The sequence below is a fragment of the Mesocricetus auratus genome, unplaced genomic scaffold (genome assembly GCF_017639785.1).
Source record: "Mesocricetus auratus isolate SY011 unplaced genomic scaffold, BCM_Maur_2.0 Super-Scaffold_100676, whole genome shotgun sequence".
Taxonomy (NCBI): domain Eukaryota; kingdom Metazoa; phylum Chordata; class Mammalia; order Rodentia; family Cricetidae; genus Mesocricetus; species Mesocricetus auratus.
The window spans coordinates 120623467-120646775 of record NW_024429266.1 but is presented as its reverse complement, the minus strand read 5'-3'; the positions used below and the strand labels follow the sequence as shown (position 1 = coordinate 120646775).

The 23309-nt window shown below is 42.4% G+C and overlaps 1 protein-coding gene across 3 annotated transcripts in view; it reads right to left on the bottom strand.

Moving 5' to 3' along the window:
• Nucleotides 1-23309, bottom strand: part of Pde1c (phosphodiesterase 1C) — a 459933-nt gene that overhangs the window by 313715 nt on the left and 122909 nt on the right. The window lies entirely within an intron of this gene.

The following is a 23309-nucleotide window of genomic DNA, read 5'->3' as shown; positions in this document are numbered from 1 at the left end:
ATGAAAGGCCTGAGGTAGAACACGGTGCCGAATAAAGGATGAAGGACAGTCAGCAGAAGCTGAGGGGGCAAAGACTATCATCCTCACTGTTACAAGCACTGTCACTGAGCCCAGGCCAAGGAACCCCAGCCTATTCAAGACTGTGGCTTTTGGCTAGGGACTGAGGCTAGTATTTCTCCCAGTGCTGCTTTAGAAACCCATCCATAGTGACCTGAGGTCTCAGGGAACAGGCTCAGGAAGACAGCGAAACCTCTGTTTCACTGCATTCTGCCTTATCTTTCTTCCCAAGCACATTTGAGGAAAACAGGTCTCCACTAGGGTCAGATCACACAGTCCCTCAGCTCACGCGGGATTACAACACTGACCTGCAGCTAGCTAGGGTGGGGCCTCTCTCCAGGGTGGTTCACAGCTTGAGGAGGGGATATGAGTGAAGAAAAAGATGGTCATTCTAGTTTCAATTCTGTTGCTTCAATAAAGGAACAGTTTATGGGCTCACAATTCCAGGCTGTAGTTCATTATGGTCCGGAAGTCAAGTCAGGAACTTAAGCATCAAATCTACTCTCAGGAGCAGAAAGAAACAAATGCACCCATACTATCCACCTCTCCAGCTTTCTCCTATTCCTTTATAGCTCCACACCCTCTGCCTAGAGAATGGTGCCACCCACAGTGGGCTAGCTTTTTCCACATACATTAACAATCAAGACAATCCCCCACAGACATGCCCACATGCCAATCTCATCTAGGAAATTCTTCAACTGAGACGCTCTTCTATCTTCCAATAATTCTAGGATGTGTCAAGTTGACATTTAAAACTAACCATGGCAATGGTCAAAACTATGCTCACCAGTCTGGAGAATCATGAAGGTGATCAGAAAAAATAAATATCTTCTGGAAGCCACACCTGGACTACATCCTTATCTTTTCTAATTGTTCCCACTTCTCCTTCTGTCCCTTTAATGGTTCCCATGAAAACTGTAAGTGAGTAAGGACTCACAGGGCAGGCTATTTAATGTCTATCTCCATAATGGAGTATGGACTCTGCAACACAAGGATGTGTCATTCTTCATCCTACTCACGTTCCTCCTAGCTCCTAGCTCAGAGCTGGCATATAGGAAGGCCACAGGAAGACACCATAAATAATTGTATATCTGTCACTGAACAGATACTTTAGGCAGGACTTTTTACTGCTAAGGACATGTAGCATCCTCCTCCAAGATGGCCCCCAGTAAGCATGACCCAGTGGTATTCAAATCTCCTTTTCCAAATTCAGATGGTCCTGCATGACTGACCAAACAATGGGAAAGGATTGATATACAACTCCCAAAGCCCTTAATGAACCATTTCTGCTTCTACCTCACTCTCTCTGATCACCTGCTCTCAAGCTCCAGGAAGCCATGCCAACAATCACCATAGCAACTGCTGAGATAGCCCCGTAGACTGTCCACAGGGTGAGGAACCGCCGAAAGGCGGCCATCTGTGAGTGTGAGCCACTTAGAAACCAGGTCCTCCAGCCCCATCCAGCCTTGTGTAGCCTGTTGAATGCAGTCCTTGTGCTAGTTGCAGCCCCCCACAGACCCTAGACAAAACCTTCTGGATAAGTAGCTCCCAGATTTCTGCCCCGTGGCAAGTACACAAATCTTTGTTGTAAGCCATTAGACTTTAACAAGAGAAAACAAACATCGGGACAGATATAAATCATCACTGACAGGGTTGTGAGGAAAAAGAAGGACGTCACCAGGCCCAGAGAGGCGAATACTATGTTCTCAGCGGGGGGAGGGGGGGATAAGGAAGGCTCAAGATGGGGGTACATCTCAGATGGCTGGAGCTTGTGGACCCTCACCAGAGACTAAAACTGCAACAACAAAAAAAACCCAAACCCCTCCACATCCCCCTCAAAGCCAGGCCTGGGAGTGACCAAGTACTTTGGTCCTATCTCTAGGCAAGGCTAGGCATGGACACCCCAGGAACCAATGAAGAGGGTTCCTTGGGTCTCCTATATTCCAAACAAGATCTTGACTCAGCTTGTGCGGCTGCTCTTCCTATCTGGTCCCCAAACTCCTTGGCCTTCCCATTGCCTGGCAACCATGATGCCTCTTTGAGCCACAAATGATTGTCTATGTCCCTAGGGCTCTCCCTTCCATTCAGCAGGGCAAGCAGAGGCCACATTCCAAGGCAGCTTGGAATGAACTCCCAGGTTAGCAAAGGATACTAGGGAGGGTTGCAGGATGGGCTCCCAAGCAACAAGCCCACTACAGAAGCACTCAGCATCTATCTGGGACTCAGGTCTGAGCCTACATCCCAGGCAGAGAGCTTCTGGTGAAAGAGAGTGGAAGTGCTCATTTCCATGGTTACAACTGTCTGAGCCCTGCGCCTTGTCCAAACCTTCAGTCTCACCGCCATCCTGCATCACCCAGTGACACGGCAATTGCTGTCCTTTTTGAGATGAGTTTATGGAAATCTAAAGAGGTCAAGCAACTTCCTGAGTGGGGCCTACAGTTTGTGTACAACTAATGAGGCTGTACCCAGCAGAGCTAATACCATACTAGCCGAAGGTTAGACTAGTCATCGAAATTTCCCAGGAGAAAGGGCCTTCAGAAGAGGCCGGACTTTTACATAGGCCATAGAGAACCTTGTTAAGCAACTTTATCTGACCCTACAACTGTCTGACTCCAAAGTCCTTGCTCCTTCGAGTAGACATTTCCCAGAGCCTGGTTCTGAGACTAACTCTAAGCCTTTCTGGTTCAAACTCTTCACCTTTTAGTCAAGAGAGACAGAAGCATAGAACTAAGGGCTACCCCACTAGAATGTGTGTTGGCATCCACTAACATCCCTCACAGCCTTCCCTTTGCATCTGAAGAACAGCTCAGGTCACCTGGCAGGTATGTCACAGCAGGGGCCTGCCTCCTGTGTGACATCAGGCTGGTTTGGCCCTGAGAGGAGACAGTCCAAAGCACAACCACAGATGCACAGAGATAAGATAGATTATCCAGGCTCGTGGTTCTCCACAACAACCCCCTTTTCAATTGCGGGTAGGGGCAGTGAAGGAAGGATCCCAAGGAGCACTGTCCCTCCACTGAGCACTTCCTGAAGCCCAAGCTTTTATGAAGGCAGGGGAGGTTGGTGGGAACTGAGAGCTGGGGGGACCTTGAAGAATTTCCCGAAGTGAAGAGCATTACTCAAGCAGCTTCTCAGGTCCTAGGAGGAAACCTGTTGCTAAGTGGAAGCTTCCAGAGTGTCCCCTGGGTGCTCAGGGCAATCAGTGCCCATCTTTGAGAAGATTCAGACTGCACACGCCTCCCTGGGTGCACCAAGAAAACATGGCAACAGCTGGCCCACCAGTGGCAACTTGGCTCTGTCTAGGCTCCAGCCAGGTTACAGGAGCCAAGGGAGAGAGTACAGGGAGGAAATCTGAGCACTTCGTTTGCTGCTCCATGGGAGATGCCAACTGAAATGTGTTGACTTTCTGAAGCTACCTGTCTTTTCAACTGTGGGTAGACACAGTAAATAAAGGGTTCTCATGGACAATGTCCCTCAGATGACAATTTTCTGAAGCCCAGGCTTTTCTAAGGGCAAAGGAAGCTGGTAGGAAAGATGCTCAGAGCATCTACAAGATGGTCATTAAGGGACTGTAGGTAGCCTGGGCCTGACAAACATGGCTCTGGCAGCCCTTCCCTTCTCCCCCATTCCCACTGCCTTGCTAAATACTGTTAGATTTTGCTCCTAAAGCTAGCTGCCGAGATATATTCCCTCATTTGGCCATTTCCTCCTCAGCTACTATTTTATGGTTGAGGATGCTACATAGCACTAACAAGTCGATGCAGGGGACAGATCAGAATTCAAAGTACCAGCAAGTCAGGGGTGGCTACTCTATATCTTCCTGTAGAGCAATCTGCCCTTATCTCAGGGTAGCTGCATCAGGCATTTGCATGCATGAAAGAGAGTTCCACTCTAACCCTCTCAGTTCTAGCACAAGAATGCTCAGGCTGGGGAAACCCTCACACGTGCTCATTTCCCCTTGGTGCAACTCCACCATCTTTCGGCCCCCAAGACTCTGACAAAGGAGCTGCAGTCCCAAGGAATGGAGTAAGCACACTCTGAGTTTTCTCTTTGTGTGTCCTCCTGCCTCTCAGCCAGGCACATAAAGCTCCAGCTGTCTGGTAAGTGAGCTACATGGAGGCCCTGAGGGAGCTAAAAAGTATGACTGGTGTCAAGGGGAAGAGAGAAGCATGGAGAAGCCAACTCCCACCCTCACAGCAGCACAAGAGTGACCTGACTGAGTAGCACACCGAGACTTCAGGACCTGAACTAACAGATGCGCAGGACCCAACCCAGGTGACACTGAGAAGTACAGATGAGACATACTGTAACAGACTCTGCAAATGCAGCTAACATTCGACTCAAAACTTTCCATCTGTACTCAGGCTCACAACTCCCAAAACGAAAAACAGCAATATTTTGCATAGGATTTAATAAGTTTCTCATCAAATAATATTTCAAATATTAAAGTTAAAAAAATTGTTTGCATATAAAAAAGAGGAAGCTCACTCTTGAAATGCAGTGGGGGAAATAACCGGCATTGATGCTAAGCCAACACAATTGACAGAATTATCTGGCAAAGACTCTGAAACAACTATTCCAAAGGTATTCTAAAGATGAAAGTCTAACCCTCTTGAAATGGGGGCAGACAAACTTCAATAAGCCACTACAGATAAAGCAAACTAAATAAGACAATGTTTTAAATTTTTCAGCAACTTTTTGAGGCGAGAAAAGGAAAATACAGACATAAATGTCTTCTTATTAGACAAAAATAAAATTCTCCAATTAGCAGTATAAGTTTAATGAACTAGGAAAGTGAAAACAAATTAAAGTCAAATGTGGAAAAAGAATGAAATGGTAAAAAGCAAAAACCAATAGAACTACAGACAGAAATAAAAGAGAAAAATCAATTAAACTAAAACTGGATTCTTGAAAAGATCAGCAAAACTAGCAAACATACAATAAAAGCTTGTGATGCTGTAACAAATAAGATAGGAGACGCAATTGCCAATATCAGGAATAAAATAGGAAGCTATCAGCACAGACCCTGTACACACTCAAAAATAATAGGCTACTGCTGTGAGCAGTTCTATATAAGCAAATCCCAAAATCTTGATGAAATGGACTAGCTCACAGACTTCAAACCACCACAGCTAACCTAAGGTAGAATGTATAAACAACCTACACTGTCCTGTTACTGCTACAGAAGTTGAATTTTTGGTTAAAATCCTATGAAATTAGCAAGGAGTCGAAAAAAAGCCTCACTGGTGAAGTCTAGAAAATCAGTCGTAAAGAATGAACATCAATTGGCAGAGGCACCTTGTAAGACACAGAAGGAAAGAAGACATTTCCCAGTACAGTTCCCAGACTGCAAAACCAGAGCAAGGAAAATAAACTGAGGACCAATATCTTTCATGCTCAGAGATATAAAAACAGGAACAACATACCAGCAAATTAATTGTGACAACATGTAAACACAACACACATAAACATAGCTAAAGATAAAATTTAAAAAATAGGGGCTAGAAAGAAAGCTCAATGCTTCAGAATACTTGTTGCTCTTCCAGAGGGCCAGGGTTCACTTCCCAGCTCCAGAAGATCCATGACTCTCAGTCTCCACCAGCACCTACACACGTGGTGCAGGTGCACACACAAATATGCACATGTATATAAAGTTAAAAAATAAAATAAATTTTGTTAACTCTCAGTAAACTTGAAATAACAGGTATTCCTCTGACACAAGACATTTAGACATTAACAAATGCCCACAACACAAAGAATACTTAACAAACTTGAGACTGAATTTTCCCCCCTAAGATTGGAAATAAAGTAAAAATGTGCACTCATTCCTACACAACATCATCCTAAAAGTCTCAGCCAGGGGCTGGATAAAAGGCTCAATGGCTAAAGGTACTTACGCTCTCATTGAAGACCTAAGTTGAAACCTCCACACCCAAGTCAGGAGGTTTATAACCACCTGATATCTACTCCATGGGCTCTGAAACCCTTTTCTGCGTTCCATGGAACTGGCACATACATCACACACATGCACGCACGCACGCGCTTGCACACATCATCACCACCACCAGCAGCACCAAAAAACAAAAAAAACAAAACCCAATAACAACAAAAAGATAAAACAGAAAACAGCATTCATGAGGGAAAAAACATATTCCACAAGAAGTATGAGAACTATAGGATAGCCATATATAGAAAAAAACTTCTAGATTTATAATGAGATATTTCAAAACAAATAAATCCGAAAGATATCACAGATCTAAACATAAGGTATGAATTCTATTCAAAATTTTAAAAATGCTTAAATAAAGGAGAGCCATATAGGCTCAATTATTTGATATTTGTAAACATAACACCAAAACTGTGGCCCATTAAAAAAAAGAATAATAAATTGGAGTGTCTGAAAGTCTCAAGAGCTGCTATGTGAAGACACTGATTGAGATAAAGAAAAGGCATGCCACATTTAGGGAAAAAACTCACAAATGACACATGGTACAAAGTATCGGGATCCAGAACACATACTTCTTAAGTTCAGAACTCAGTAACAGGAAAATGGCCCAACTTAAAGAGAGGCAAAGATTTACATACATTACGTGGAGATTGTACAATAGTAAAGAAAGAAAACATCAAAACTGTGTGCATCGTTAGCCATGAAAAGCCTCTTGGGAAGCACAAAGAGGCTTTCAGGTGGGCAATGCTAAACACTGGTGCAAACAGGACCATCTGCAACTCTCAGCCCCTGCCACTGAGAGCAGAAAATGGGACATCCACTCTGGAAAAGTTTAGCAGTGTCTTATGAAGTTAAACACACCTGTATCACAGGAATTTGTGCAAAGGAAATAGAATGTTAGCTTGCACACACACACAAAAAGGGTGCAAAATGTTTCCTACACCTCAATTCACAATCACCCAAAACCTGGGAACAATGTAAATTGCCTTCAGTGGGCAAATGGAATACAAACTAACACAAAAAAAAAACTGTTTATACAATGGAATACAACTCAATTATACAAAAGAGCAAGCTGATACATACAACAGAACAGAGTCCCATAGGTGTTGCAATAAGAGGGTTTCTTTCATCTTTTGTTTTGCTTTGCTTTGTTAAGCTGGTCTCAAAAGGCTACATACTGTATGAGACCATTCACATAGCATTCCAAAACAAAACAAACAAACAAAAAACCCTAAAAACAAAATTACCCTATCAGAAAATAAATTAATGGCATTTCCAAGGTTAGGCATGGAGGGAGAGTCTGGTCAATGGACAGTGCAAAGGGATCTTGGAAAGAAGTATTCTGCATCCCAGCCTGGAGTGGGGCATATATAAATCTCAACATGAGCAGCGACACATAGTACAGCAAACACTCTGTGCTAATCTAGGAAAGAAAGCTGAATGCAGACATGAAGAAGTCTTAAAATACTCAGAATAGGTGGCAGTTTCCTCAGCCTGAAAATGAACATCTTCTGAAGACCTGGAGCAAATGTGAAACAGCCCCTCAAATGAAAACAGAGATAAGCAGAGCCACCATCACCTGTATTGAAACAGCAGTCCTGGCCAGAGAGCCTATCTCTAAGAAATCCAAGAGAATCCAGAATGAAATAATTGCAATCAATACAGAGTTTAAGAAGAGAAAAATCCACATGTGCTGGCAATATACAATTAGAATGTATAAATTCTTCAATACCTCCTACAATAGCAACAAGAAATATTCAGGGTCCAAAGGAATAAAACCAGTTAAGGCATCAGGATCAACATGAAAAAATTTAGAATCTTATTTATAGATACTGAAGAGGATTCACTCTGAACTATGTTCCCACGCTAGAAGACAAGAGCATGCAGATGGCTGTCCTTATTAAGTAATGATATATTATAACCAAATAAGTATTTTAAATCATCAAAACAGTGTATGGAACATCATAAACGACATACAAATGTTTAATAAACAAATCAAAATTACAGTGAAAGTTTTTGTAGAACTTGGTGAGCCTGTTAGGAAAGAATCTGCAATGTAGAATTATGATCCCAAAATAGCCGAAGCCATCTTGAAGAACAGAGGTGGGAAGGAGCATGCTGATTCCATCTGATATTAGTATTTAATTATGAAACCATTAAGATGTAGTTTTTGTTGGCACAGGAATAGACACACAACACAGGCTAATGGAAAGAAATAAGGCACCCTGGAATGTTTGATACACAACAGAAAAATACAAGAAAAAAATCACTGGATGTTGAAACAGTTCATTATCTGCATTTGGGGAAAATAAGACTAATTCACAGCTTTCTATTTCAGGTATAATAAAGACAAATTATGAAAAAGAAAAACCTGAAAAAGAAAATGTTATGTCCTTGGGGTAGGACAGGACTTCTTAAGCAAGATGCAAAAAAGTCCATCAACAAAAATACTGGGGGACAGCAAAGTGGTTAAAATCTTTTGAAACATAACAAAGTACAATGTGAACCCCACAGCATATTATGACTCAATTAACCAACACAACATCAAAATCCAAAGAACATAAAGGACTCAATAAAAAAATACATAATATCATCTTTTGAAAGCAGATACCTTAGCCTGAAAAAATAGTAATAAGATGTTCAACATCACTAATAATCAAAAAATGGCAAACAAAAACACCAAGTATAGTGATGTTGTCGAGAGAACAGGAAAAGAAATGGGCTGGGAGGGGAACCCAGAGCATGTCACCTGTATTTGCTGCTGTGAGAGTTCTTGGAACATTCACATGTGTCTGTGTTCCCTCCTCCAGGGGAATGGGAGACTTGTACTTTCCTACCCCTAGAAGCCAAGCCAGTAGTACATGTGCTTTGCCTCTTGCCAAGGAAAAACATGCAGAAGTGTCCTTTGTAAGTGAAGAGCTTGAGAAACTAGAACGCAGTTCATCTCTGCTCTTTCATCTCGCGGTGGACATCTGACCGCGATGCTTAGATTCTGATAGACATCTTCTAACAGCACAATGAAGAGGACCATGGATTAGCATGTAATATGAATGACAGGTTAGCCTTCGTTGACTTGGAGCCACTCAATTTGAAAGTATTTTGTCCCTTATTTTTATTCATTTTGTTCTTATAATTTTCTTATAGCTGTATAAACCGTCCCCTCCAGGAGAGTTACATTTTATCCCTATAACTGGATGGTGAGCATACAGATGATTATTTTATAACCGGCTGTTCTTTGTGGGTCTAAAAAGTGTCCTGTAAGTTTTAAAAGCTGAATTATGAAAAATGAATGGATAGAATATATATGCCTTAAGACTTCCAAAGTCTCCCCATGTTTGGGGCAGTAAATTAAACAAGTCACAGACTGAGAATATAGTTCAATGGCCAAGGGCTTGCCTGGTAGGTCCAGTCTCTAGTACTAGAAACCAAAATTGAAAGCAAGAGCTTTGGTGACAGAAAACAAATGTATTTAATGCATCAAGCGATGTTATCCCACACGATAGAGAAGAGCGGGCTAAGGAGCCAGACATTATAGCATTGTTTTAAATGGTGTGCTTAGGAAGCTTCCTCCATCCCCATTTCTGTTTGTGTTGTACTCTCAGATTTAATCCATTTTTAATCCAAATTTAAACCATTTGGGAAAGATGGCATCTAAATTGATAAGGTAGAAATCTTTTCTAGAGCATTATTCCCTGAACAGTCCAGCAAAATGCCTATTTTCATAGAATTTACAGTGTTTGGGTACCCTAGCGATGGTTCAAGAGTCTAGGGGAGGATGTGTACGGGCCCCATGCAAACGATACATGATTTTACAATAAGCCCTTGAATGTTCATGGATTTTTGGTTTGCATGGGGGTCCTGGAACCAATTCTTTACAGTTACCCAGGGGGGGATATCAGGGATGTGGCAAAAGAGAAATGATTTTAAAAAAAACTTTCAAAAAACTTAAGCATCAAGGAAAGTATGGAATGTAGAACTGAATGAGACCAATGGGACAAGACCATGTAGGTGACTCAGAAGACATTGAACAGAGATCTGACAAGTTATAAAAGGATATTTCTGGTTGGCTGTGGTGTTTTGAATAATCATGGCCCTCATAGGCTCATATATTTGAATGTTTGGTCCTCAGTTAGTTAGGGGACTGTTTTGGAAGTATTAGGAAGTGTGACCTTGGAGGAGCATCACTGGGGATAGTCTTTAGAGGTTTCAAAAGCCCACATCAGAAACAGACTTTCTCTCTGCCTGCTGCCCGTGGATCACATGTAAACTACTGCTCCAGGTCCTGCCTGTCTACCTATGCCATGCTGGTCATGAACTCACCCTCTGAAACAGTAAGCAAGTCCCCAACTAAATGCTTTCTTTATAAACTGCCATGGTCATGGTGTCTAAACAGCAATAAAATGTAATAAAGACAGAAGTTGGTATCAGGAGTGGGGTATTGCTGTGACAGACCTGACTTTACTGCTTTTTGGAGGAATGTGGACTTTGGAATCTTGGATTAGGAAAGTGGTTGAATACTATAAGAAGGGCTTAACAGGCCATTCTGGTAGACCCAACTCAAGAGGTTTCCAAGAGGAACATTGTTAGTAACTGGGCTAGAGGCCATTCTTGTAATATTTTTCAAATAATGTGGCTGCTTTCTGCCCTTGTCCTACAATATTTGTTAGAGGCTAACTTGAAGATTTTTTTAACTATTCTCAGTGGCAGAAGAGATTTCAAGACAGCTGAGTATTAACTGTCAGTTAGCAATCACTGTCATGCAGTTCTACAATGATAAAGCAAAAGGAAATATAAAATATACAATTTGAGGAGGAAAGGAGCACCAGGGAATGTAACTTTGGGAGTTAAGTCCTGTTCTCAATATGAGGAGTTTAAAGAAAGGCCTGATACAAAAAAAAAAAAGTGGTGCCCTCAGGGCAAGAACTCACCCAGTTACTACTATAACTCGTGAAAAGAAAAGGCCTAAGGAATTACCTTTACTAAAGAGCAACAACAAAGGAAATCCTATGCTGCATAATTCAAGGAGGGTTCCAGGTTCCAGACCAGCAAATTTAACTTTAAAGCCTTCATCATGTGGTTCTGGTTTTAAAGCTGAGAAGGATACAGGAGCAAAGGGGTTTGGGAATCTTCTTTATAGTTAAGGAAATTGCTGAGATCAGGCATGAGGCCAGGGAGTCCCTGCACAGCAGCCAGGAGAGGCCATGGCATAGAGCTGTGAAAATGAAGCCTAGCTTGCAAGATGTTGGGGATGCCAGAGCCATGGGATGGCTGCTGAGGAAGCTGTTAACAGGAGTGGAACCATAGAGAGAAATGTGTTGAAATCAACAAAGCTAGAAGGGTGGGAGACCCATCTAAGCCCTTTGACATTGAACATAAAGATAAAGTATTTGGAGATTTCCCTGCTGGGTTTTGGTCTTGCTTTGGTCCAGTATTTCTTCATTGTGCTCCCAATTCCTCCCTTTTGGAATGGCAATATAAATTCTGCACTATGCTGCCTAGTCTTGTGTCAATTTGATGCAATCAAAAGTTATTTGAAAGAAGGAAATCTCAATTGAGAAAATACCTCCATAATATCTGACTGTAAGCTTTTTTCTTAATTGGTGATTGATAGGGAAGGGCCCAGACCATGGTGTATGGTACTGTTCCTGTGCAGGTGATTCTGGGTTCTGTAAGAAAGCAGGCTGAGCAACCCACAGGGAGCAGGCCAATAAGCAGCACCCCTCCATGACTTGTGCATCCACTCCTGCCTCCAGGTTCCTGCTCTGTTTGAGTTCCTGTTCTGACTCCTTTTGATGATGAACTACAATGTGGAACTGTAAGGTGAACAAACCCTTTCCTCCCCAACTTTATTTTGGCCATGGTGTTTCATCATCTAACTAAGACTTACACTATTATACATTGGAAGTACATAATTTGTGTACTTTCTGTTTAACCTGGTCCCGCAGCCATTTAGTCCCAAGTAAACATACAGAGGCTTATATTAATTATATTATAATTGTTTGGCCAATGGATCAGGCTTCTTATTGGCTAGATTTCATTTAATTATTAACCCACTTATATTAATCTATGCATCTCCATGTAGTTTGGGCTTACCAGAGAATGTCTGGCATCCTATCTTCCCGGCAGCTACAAGGCATCTTCCTGGTGGCTTCTTTCTGCCTTCCTCCTCCCAGAATTCTCCCCTTCTGGAAGTCTCTCCTGTACTTCCTTCCTGGCTACTGGCCAATCAGCATTTATTCATCAACCAATAAGAGAACCAATATTCACAGCATACAGGACATCCCCATAATCTCCTCTTTTCTGTCTAAATAAAAAGGAATGTTTTAACTGTAACATAGTAAAATTCTATGTAACAAAACAGTTATCAAGCAAGAATTGCAATTACAATATTAACAAAATGTTAATTTTCCATTAACATTTAGCAAAATTTAAAGAAAATATTCTATCATCTATCTTATTTTGTGAGTCTATTATAAGTTATATGCATAACTTATCTTTTATCATAACTAAATAAAACCATGACCGTAACTGTCTGTCTTAACTCCATCAAAGACCTCAGAAGGATAATATATAAACTCCAAAGTTGACAGAGACATCTTGCTACCTGGACAGTAACCCAAAATTCCTCTATAATGTTGGGGCAGCCATCTTTAGCCTATAGGCCCCAAATGTCTGGCCAACTTCTCAGCAAAACAGGAAATTTCAGACTGTCCCACCTGTATTGACAGTTCTCTGAACCTTCTGGCTGTAAATTTGCTTTTTGATTTTACACAGATTGCTTTGAGTCTCAGAAGAAACTTTGGACTTTTAAACAGTGCTGAGACTGTGAAAGACTATGGGGACTCTGGAAGTTGGATTAAATGCATTTTTCATTGTGATATGGCTACAAGCCAATGGGGACCAAGGAGCGGGAGGTGGTGCTTTGATTGAGTATGGCCCTAGTGGACTGATATGTCTGAATGCTTGGACCCTACATAGTGGAACTACCTGGGAAGGGTTAGGAAGTGAACTTGGAGGCTTCCAAAGCCCATGCTTGACCCAGTTTTACTCTCTCTGCCTGCTACCTGTGAATAATCCAGTGTCATACCCGCCAGCCTGCTATCACAACATCCACCATAATGGTCATGGACTAAGACACTGGCATATGAAGAATCATTAAAAAGTTGCTTAGTAGAAGCAGGGAGACAGTCAAGCTTAACTTGAGCAAAAGGTAAAGGATTGGCTATTCAGAGGAAGAATTGAGGACAAGATATATGTGGGTGATGAGGCAAGAAAAATGTTTGTAGCAAAAGAAAATGTTGAGGCAGACTAAAAGACACAAAGCCATATAGGCATGAGTGTCCAGAAGATGGAGGCTGGTATGTAATGGCATCTTGCCTTGCCAGTGAACTTTGGGCATGGTTTCAGGTGCAGACATGACTCATTATAAGGTAGAGGAGGGACTGGCTCATGCTCTCTTGAGTTGCAGAGAGCATCCGAAGGGCCGACACTGCATCTTCTGGAGCAGGAAGACCACGGCAGTTATTTACTCTTACCTGTGTAAGTGCTTCCCTAATACCTATTTATCATTTATCTTGGGTCTGGTGAACTCATATAAACCCCACCTCCACTGGTAGATTTGGGCTTGTAGGGTATGGTGTTTTGAATCAGAATGACCCCCATAGGTTCATATATTTGAACACCTGATCCCAATTATTGGAACTGTTTGAGAGGGATTAGGGGGTGTGGTTTGTTGGAAAAGATGTGTTTACAGAGGCAGGCTTTGAGATTTCAAAAGCCAATGCCATTCCCTGTTAGTGTGTTCTGTCTCTCTCCCTTCCTCCTCTCTCTTCTCCCTTTCCCTCCCCGCCCCCTCTGCTGCTGTCATGATGGTCCTGGGTTCTAATCCTCTGAAACCATGAGCCCAAAATCAAATACTTTTCTTTTATACGTTGTTTTGGTTATGATGTTTTGTCATAACAATAGAAACAAAAGTTAAGACACTGAGATACCTGACACAGTAAGTTAGTTCTTATAGACTACATACAGGCAGAGATGTTCTTGTAGGCAGAGAGTAAGGCAGGGAACCACAACAGGTAGGAGGCAGGAGGGTGTGGCTTGCTTGAACCACACAGGTACTAACTATACAAGTTAGTCATTTGTTTCCATCAACAGGGGAAAACCAATGACAATGGCTAAAAACTATCTGTAGATTACAGAGAATCACAAATTCCTCAACCTAGGGGACTGCATCTGACTGGACTAAAAATGGTTCCCATTGCATACCAGTCCTGAGAGTATAAGGTTCCCTCTCTATCACACAGACCTCAAGATCACCTAGAGTTAAGTCCAAAGAAGTCTATTGAGTTATCAGTATCCAACTGGTGCAGGTTTTATCATTTTAAAATTTATTTATTTGTTTACTTTATGTATATGAGTATTCTATCAGTATGTATGCCTTTATGACTGAAGATGGTTGTGAGCCACCATGTGGTTGCTGGGAATTGAACTCAGCACCTCTGGAAAAGCAGTCTGTGCTCTTAAGCGCTAAACCATCTCTCCAGCCCCTAGTATTATAATCCTTAGCTTGAGTCTAGAACCTCCCCTAATGGCCCATGTGGTGACGCTTGCATGATTCCCAGATTGGAGTCCTGAGTGGCAATGATACCTTTAAGAGATGGGATCAGGTGGAAAATCTTCAAGAAGTATGCCCTAAGGAGACTGTGGGACCCTGATACATTCTTTGACTTCACTTTTAATTTAGTTGAACTTTTATACACTTCTAACTGAATTAGAATTTTATCACTTTCCCCTTCCCTTTTCTCCTTCCAGCTCTTCCCAAGTCCTCTTCTTCCAACCCATCACATGTCCCTACCCACTCCCAAATTGATAGCCTCTTTTACTTTCATTATTACTGTCACATATGTATACACACATGTGTATATATGCAAATATACAAACATATATAAATATAACATGTTGAGTCCATTTTTATTGTTTGTGTATAAGGTTTCAAGGTTGACCATTCTGCACTGAACAACCAATAAGGGAGTTCACATCCCTAGGAGAGGCTAATCCTTTTTCCCAGCAGGCATCAGTTGCCCGTATTTCATTGTCTACGGGTAGGATCCTGGAAAAAAAATTTCCCTTTCCACATTGGCATATCCATTGATAAAAGAGATCATTTTGCCGGGCGGTTGTGGCACACGCCTTTAATCCCAGCATTCGGGAGGCAGAGGCAATTGGATCTCTGTGAGTTCGAGGCCAGCCTGGTCTACAGAGCGAGTTCCAGGACAGCCTCCAAAACAATACAGAGAAACCCTGTCTTGAAAAACCAAAGAGAGAGAGAGAGAGAGAGAGAGAGAGAGAGAGAGACAGAGAGAGACAGAGAGAGACAGAGAGACAGAGACAGAGACAGAGAGAGACAGAGACAGAGACAGAGAGAGAGAGACAGAGAGACAGAGAGAGAGAGAGAGAGAGAGAGAGAGAGAGAGAGAGAGAGAGAGAGAGAGAGAGAGATCGTTTTACAATACTTCTGCTGTTCTGGCTCTTACAGTCATTCAGCCCCTCTTCTGCCATGTTCCCTGAGTCATAGGTGCAGGAGCTATCCACTGGAGCTGGCCTCCTAATGAGCCACTGGTCTCTGCCTTGTATTCAGTTTTCACTTTTGAAATGAAACATGAAAGAGTGGTTTCGCTTCGCCACACACGCCAAGCCGGAAGCCCAAAGGTAATTGTTCCACTTGATTATGGAGTGGAACCTCTAAAACTATGTGTCCCTCGCCTTAAAAATCTTTCTTCCTTGTAAGTTATCTCGGATCTTTTCCACAGTAGTAGAAAGCTGACTAATGCACCTTCTCTTCTGCAAGCGATAACTGAAATCTGGGTCACACAGACCCGAGAAAGAGAGAAGAATTTCAGCATCCCTGCTCAGGAAGGACTCGTATGCGCGGCAGCTTCTCAGCGGGTTGTAGGAAGAACGAAGCACATCTCAGTCTCAAAAGCCTTTGGAGATGAGGAAGTATGTGTAAGTGGGTTTCCAAGGAGACCATTTTTACAAAAGCTACTACGAGACACAAAGAAAGTCAAACCTGCTCCTGCTGTCAACAAGATCCTTCTACATTCTGACAGGTAATGGAAATGTAGGAGGGAAAGACCCAAAAACTGGGTATGAAGGCAATACCCTCACACACGGTTGTAGAATGAATAAATGAAACAGCAAACAGTTTTGTGCTTTCCTTGATGGAGACTGGGAGCCATTGAAAGATGTCTATATGGGCTCAAGCAGGGAGCATATACCACCACAGAGAATGTATTAATGGCCCTGAGACAATAGTAGGTACAAGATGGCAAGAGAAAAAGGCAAGCTCTTGAATGGATCCCAAAACTTTCTGTAGCACTGAGGACCTTGCAGCCAGAAAAACACACAAAATTGCCATAATTCCAGAACCAGCCATGTTACCCTGGCTGGTCCTGCACTGACTCAGCATTTTGCCACAACAGCGAATGGGGAAAGTGAAAGAACTTAGTTCCCCATCTTTGTGAGTACTTACTCTGTCCCCCTAATCCATGTATCCTTCTGCTAAACACCATTTCTTGATGAGTGTTCTGTGGGACACCAGCACAAGATAACCCACGGGGGAAAAGGCACTGTATCTAATTAGAACTCGTGGTACTCTGTTATAAACAAATATGATGGTACAGGGTTTGGAGAATAGGTGACTAGAAACTCCCTTTTCTCACCAAGACATGAAACTGGGTTGGAAGGGATACTCTGCCAATCACTGTCATGGACATAATCCTTAACAATGGGGTTCAGTAGGTGTCATCAGTTGACAGTGTGTACCCAGCCACCCATAAAGAAGACCCTGAGGTAATGGCCTAGGCTCTGGGAAAGTAAAGAGATTTGCAGTCTTTAAGTTCACAAAACAGTTTTAAAAGACTACTGCAACAAGAAAGAACTCCAGACAAAATGCTACAAACTCAAGAAGGGAGAGAGAGGCATGCTTGCCAAATAAAGGACTTCAGGCAGCAAAGGCAATACGGAGATCACCTGTACTAGAACCAGGGCATCCTCTCAATGGCAGGATGTGACAATGATGGAAAGAGAGACACCTCCTTAAATAACAGACTGATTCAAGATACACAACATCCCTGACCAGTTTCTGGACATCAACCCAGAAAGGCCATCCTACCACAGTAGTAACTATCTTAGCCACTTCTACTTTAACCTAACTCCAAACTTTTTCCATTTAAACTTTTACAACTGTGAGCTCATGTATCTACCCAACAGCCCATAATATGTCATTACTTCAATTTTGAAGATTAAAAAAATCCAAGGCATAAAAATAAGTCAATCATCATGTCTTAAGTATAGCAGAGTCACACCTTCTCTGGGGGTGAGGATGAGCTTCTAAAGATAGCTGTAAGGCAAACATCACATGTGTTTCAGTATTGCCTTTGAAATTCCTTTAACTCAAGTGTAAGAAGTAACGTGCCTTCGCATCACTTATCCAATCCTAAGATATATGCTTGATAAATGCTTATAACAGAGCATTTAATAAAGGATGTAAATGTTCAATATAAGTTTTCAGACTTATAAATTATGCAAAAAAATAGAAAATGGCGGAATACACTTAAAGATCTGTGACAAATACACATGCAGCATTGCCCCACCACAGCCCAGTGATCTCAGGCCTGCGCTCTGAATGAGGACTGGGGACCTGCCCAAGACCAGCTGCACAGCTGTCTGAGCTGGAGCCAGAGGTCAGTCTTATTTAATATGATGGCCTTTGGAGCAGTTCTCCAATGAGCTATGCAGCAGAATTACTTGAGGAGAGGCTGTTAAAAGTTGAGTCTCCTGATCTGATAGTGAATCCAAATGAGCCTCCCTTCCCAGGCGACTGAAGCAGCACAAGGTCTTCAAACCACACTTTTAGAAACCCTACTGTCAGCTCTAAAGCCTGGTCAGTACACTTTTCTCCCAAGCCTCCTGCCGTCTACCCCGTGCTCTGAGGCTATAAATACACCCAGTGCTGGTCACTGATAATGTGTAGCCACATCCTCTTCCCCACAGCTCAGAAGTAACATGCCCACAGCCCCTCTGAGCATGTCCAGATGCTTTGGGTCGATTTTAATGATTCAGGACAGAGCAAAGCCTGTGAAATAGTGGGACAGTTTCCTGCAAGAATTCTGTTTCCTAGTTAATCCCCCAAAGCCTTTTACCTAAACATACCCAAAGGCTGGGTACAAGTGCAGATTTGGCTGTAACACGCCATGAAGGCATCCAGTCACAGGTTCACATTTCTGAATAGACTCATTCTCCTCCCTTCGACTGAAAAGGCATATGACCCAGTGCCAGATGGCGACATGTGTACAAATCAAGCTGGATTAAGTCAAGAGCTTTAGTGAAGCATGATGCAGATAAAGAAGACAACAGATTACACGATTACACACACATACAGAGAGAGAGAGAGAGAGAGAGAGAGAGAGAGAGAGAGAGAGAGAGAGAGAGAGAGAGAGACGCGCACAAATGCCAAATTCTTTAAACTCTAGCAATGGATTCTCAGTATGCAGCCTGTCCTTGTTCCCAAGCCCCTTAACCCCACCTCTCCAACATTCCCACATTGACCAGATTTAAACCTAAATCAGGCTGCCCAGGACTAAGCCCCTTATTCCCTCACAACCCACTTTCTACATTGTACCATTGTGCTATGGTTCAGATCTTAAACATCACTTAAAGATCCATATGGTAAAGGCTTAGACTTCAGGAAAGTGCTGTTTGGAGGTGGTAGAGCCTAGAAGAAGATCTTCAGGACTTCATAGAGATTCTCTTGAGGAGGCTAGTGATATCCTAGCCTCTTACTCACTCTTTGCTTCTCAACCACACAACGAGCTACTTTCGTCCCTCATGTATGCCTACAGGCCTAAAGTTGAGGGACCACCAGGTATGGACTGAAGACTCTAAGGCTGTGAGCCAAAATAAAGCTTGTGTTCAGTTATATTCTTTCAAGAATTTCTCAGTCACCTCCACAATGTGTAGTCATGTTATCTCGGGTATTTGTTATATTATTATCTCATGTATTTCTTAATTATCTCAAAAACTTGTTGTAACATTTTCCCAGGAATTTTTGCTGTATTTATAAGCATTTGTTTCTAGAAACAAGAAGTCAGCTAAAAAGGCTAGATTTGCCTTTTCCACTAGGTCATGAACAGGCTAATGCTTGATCAAAATCAGGGGCACCATCAACTTCTCAGCTTCACTAACCAGACACGTGGGCACCCACCATGCTTCACTCCTTTGATTTCACCTCCCATACCTAACCCATCAGGAAGCCCTGTCAATTCAACATCCAGCCGATCTAGATCAGGGCCATTCTAATCTATATCCTGGCCACCATCTGTCTCTTTCAAATGACAGGGGCAGTCTCCTAACTGAACCTTGACCCTGCCATCCCCAGCACCTGCACAATGCCTAGCTCAGGAGAGAGTTAAAAGCACCCTGGCTATGGGTCTACAGACAACAAAGGTCTGATTTAAATATCTCTAACTCCTTGCTCTGTCTTTTCTCTCAATTTCCACCCTGACTGGCTGTATACCTCTGTGGCTATCCCTTACTATTAAAGCAAAGTCCAAGTTCCTTATGACTGCTTACAAAGATTCTTCTTGGCACTGAGTCAGGTATGTCATGAGTTATTTCCTTCATCATGACCTCCATTCCGACTTGGCCAATGTGAAGTCATTGTAGTTGAGACTGTATTGACTGACTATACCATAATGTAAAGGCAGCCCAACTGATTAGATGCCTTCAGAGAGAAAGTCATTGTACCTTTCCCCTTGGAGCCAGGACACACAGCAGTTATAAATATTTTAGGCAAATTCTAGGAGGTTTTCTGGTGCGGTTGTTTGGTTCAGTTGTTGGGTTTTGTTTTGTTTTTGTTTTGTTTTGTGTGTTTCGTGTGTGTATGCGTGTTTGAGACAGTGTCTCCTATAGCCCACACGGGCTTGAAATTTACTGCAGTGGTTTGAATAGGAGTCCCCTCCCCATAGACTCATGTGTTTTAATACTTGGTTAATAGGGAATGCCACTATTAAGAGATGTGGCCTTGTTGGAGGTACAGCTTTGTTGGAAGAAATGCGTCTCTAGGGGATGGGTTTTGAGGTATCAGAAGCTCAAGTTTTCATTTCCTGCTGCCTTCTGATTCAGATGTAGAATTCTCAGGTACCTACCCAGCACCATGTATGCCTGAATGCCCCTATGATAATGGACTAAACCTCTGAACTGTAAGCCAGTCCCAATGAAATGTTTTCCTTTATAAGAGTTGCTGTGGTCATGGTGTCTCATCATAGCAATAAAACCCTCACCAAGACACTCACTATGTGGCCAAGTCTGGCCTTATGTGTGTCCCTACACTGGGGTTTGCAGAGAGTGATGATCTAACTGTATACTTCACAGACTACTTATGTCCCTTCTTTTGTGGCTTCTCTTCTCTTAGTCAACTCTTATCTTATTGTGTCTTGTTTGTTTGTTTGTTTGTTTTAAATTTTATTTTATGTGCATGAGTGTTTTGCCTGCATGTATGTCTATGTACCACATGAGTTTCTGTTGCCCATAGAAACCCAAAGAGGACATCAGATCCCCTGGAACTAGAGGTAAATACTGTTGTGAACTGCCATGTGGGTACTAGGGATCAAACCCAAGTGCTCTTAACTGCAGAGATTTCTCTCCAGTCCCAGAAAAAAAAGGCTTTTAGGATAAACTATCTTAATTTCTAAGGCTTCAGTCAAACAAGAAGAATAAGCTCTAGAAATCTACCATTCAGTATTGCAGATACAGCATCTCAACAATTTCTTTTCAGTGTTAATGATTGAACCCGGGGCCCAATTATTGTCTGGCTTTTAAATTAAAACCAATGTAAGAATATAAACAATGTATATTCATAAAGCATAATAAAAAGAACTTCTTATGAGAATGAAATGTAACATCATATTAAGTTAAAGTTGTATTTTTCATCATTAATTTTAACAGATACAAGTTTATCAGATGGGGGTTGAGTGACTATTGATCAATGGATATAACAGGAGTCATTAGGATTTTGTTTAATGCTATGTCCACTTAGCTGAATATAACAGTAGGTTCTCCTCTATCTAGCCATATGTTCTTGGAACAGCGATAGTGGCACATGTGGGTTTTCTTGTGGAGCTGGACTTAAACCCAAGCAGATGTAGTTGGTTACTCCCCAGGTACTCATGCCACTAATGATCAGTGGACATGTCTTGCCAGCTCAGTTATTACTGTACATTAATTATATCCACAGATGGATATAATTAATGATTACTTTTATCCTATGGTAGTTTGCATAGCACCTCTAGCACTATGAAAGCTAGCCAGTGGGAATGAAACTTCCAGGTGGGTACTAGCTTGATTTCACCATGTTCTGTGACTCAAGAATATACTGTCTTCAGCAATATTATCTTACCATCATGACAAATTTTCAGTGAAAAATGGCTCTGGGGAGGTGAGATAAGTTGGGGCTACCCTGGGTATGTTTGGTCAGAGATAATGCATCTTGGAGAAAGTGAAGAATTAACACATGCAACAACTTATGGGCTGAGCACCAGCATTCACTACTGAGAGTGATATTAAGATCAGCTCCAGAAAGAAATCCTATTTCCAGAAAACTAGAAAATCCAAACATTTTGAAGTCTTACTTAAACACAGCCCTCAAGGCAACCTTCTTGATCCCTGTACTAGATGTTTTTTGCTGCTTTTATAAACAGCCTTTCTATGCTGTCCATAGCCACCATGGCCTTTACTGAAACTGCTGATAGAGACTCATCAGCCCTGTAGGACTTCCAGAGAACACAACTGTCCTTCTTGGTGCAGAGACCTTACAGCAAATGAATCCTGAGTCAGACAGAGAGTATGCTTGACAATTGTTCTCTGTACTACTGCCCTGTCTCCCAAACTGATGTCTTCCTACGGAGTCCCGAAGTCACACAATTAAGTCTATGCAGCTGAGGGGAGACAAAAGGTTCTAAAAAGGCTAAAGATGACCTGGCTGAGAAGAAACAGTGGCCTGTGCTTTTAGACACAAAAACCTGTAGCCTGCCTCACACATATCTACTAAAACTCAGTGCCTGCCACATAGCCTGAGTTCAGGTTCCTCATCTACAAGATTGAGCCAGTAATATCTGTTCTAGGTCACATGAGTATTGAAGTATAAATTAGTTCAGTTTAATTCAAGCGAACATTTCTGGGTCACAAGCAGTGTGTCAGGCATTGAGCTAGGACTAAAGTCCCAGGCATGGGAGGAAAAAACAGCACTGTGTGGTAATCCATGGACACATACAGAGGACAGCCCAGGAGTGTTCACCCTTGAGGGATGGAGATGGAGGTCAGAGAAAGTTTCTTGGGTGAGCATTAGAGGGAATCAGGTCCCAAGCAGAGGAGTCTAAGAATTCCATGCTAGGGAGAAGGAGCAACACAGTGCATTGGATACAACAGACAGCTCCCTGCTGAGGCAAGCAGAACAGGGACGGGGGATAGTACAACCTTCCATCCTTCCTGAGAGAACAGCAAAAAAACCTCCCCTACATCCATTTCAACTTTAAAATCTAGCCAGTGACTTCAACAGCATCCTTTACTGACGTCACAAACAAACAAAGTGATGTTTCTAGGCAGATGGTAAAGAAAAACATTTTCTCTATTTGTTATTTATTAGAAATGACACCAATTGGAGCAGTCCATCAAGAGCCAGTGTGGAGTATATGAGTATGTATGTGTACGAATGTGTGAGTACATGCACATGCGAGTGTGTGTGTGTGTATGCATGTGGTGATATCTTCCTTGCACAAATAAAGCCTGTCGGGGGTCAGAGAATGGAGCTTGCCACTAGCTAACCACAGAGGTCTGGAGGTCTGAACAGACAGACAGGAAGTGCGGAAGTGAGGTAGCTGGGCAGAAACAGGATATAAGCAGGCAGAAACAGGAAATCGTTCTCTTCTCTGCTGAGACGCTTAGGAGGTGAGGTATGCTGTGGCTTGCTCCTTCTCTAGATGGGACTCCAGTCTTTTAATATCTGGACCAATGAAGAGCTCCTTTTTACACATGCAAATAAGAGAGGCCTCTGCAGGAGAGCTGGCCTGTGCAGCCAAGACCTCATGAGATGGCTTTCGTGCCCGCCCCATTTTTCCCACAGGGTCCCTCACCACAGAGGGCTAACGGATCCTCCAGACAGTCAAACACACAACCAGTGTGTCTGATTCAGGAAATGAACTCGGAAAAGTAAAGTAGCTCTCTTTTTTGTCCTCTTGAGAATCTTCCC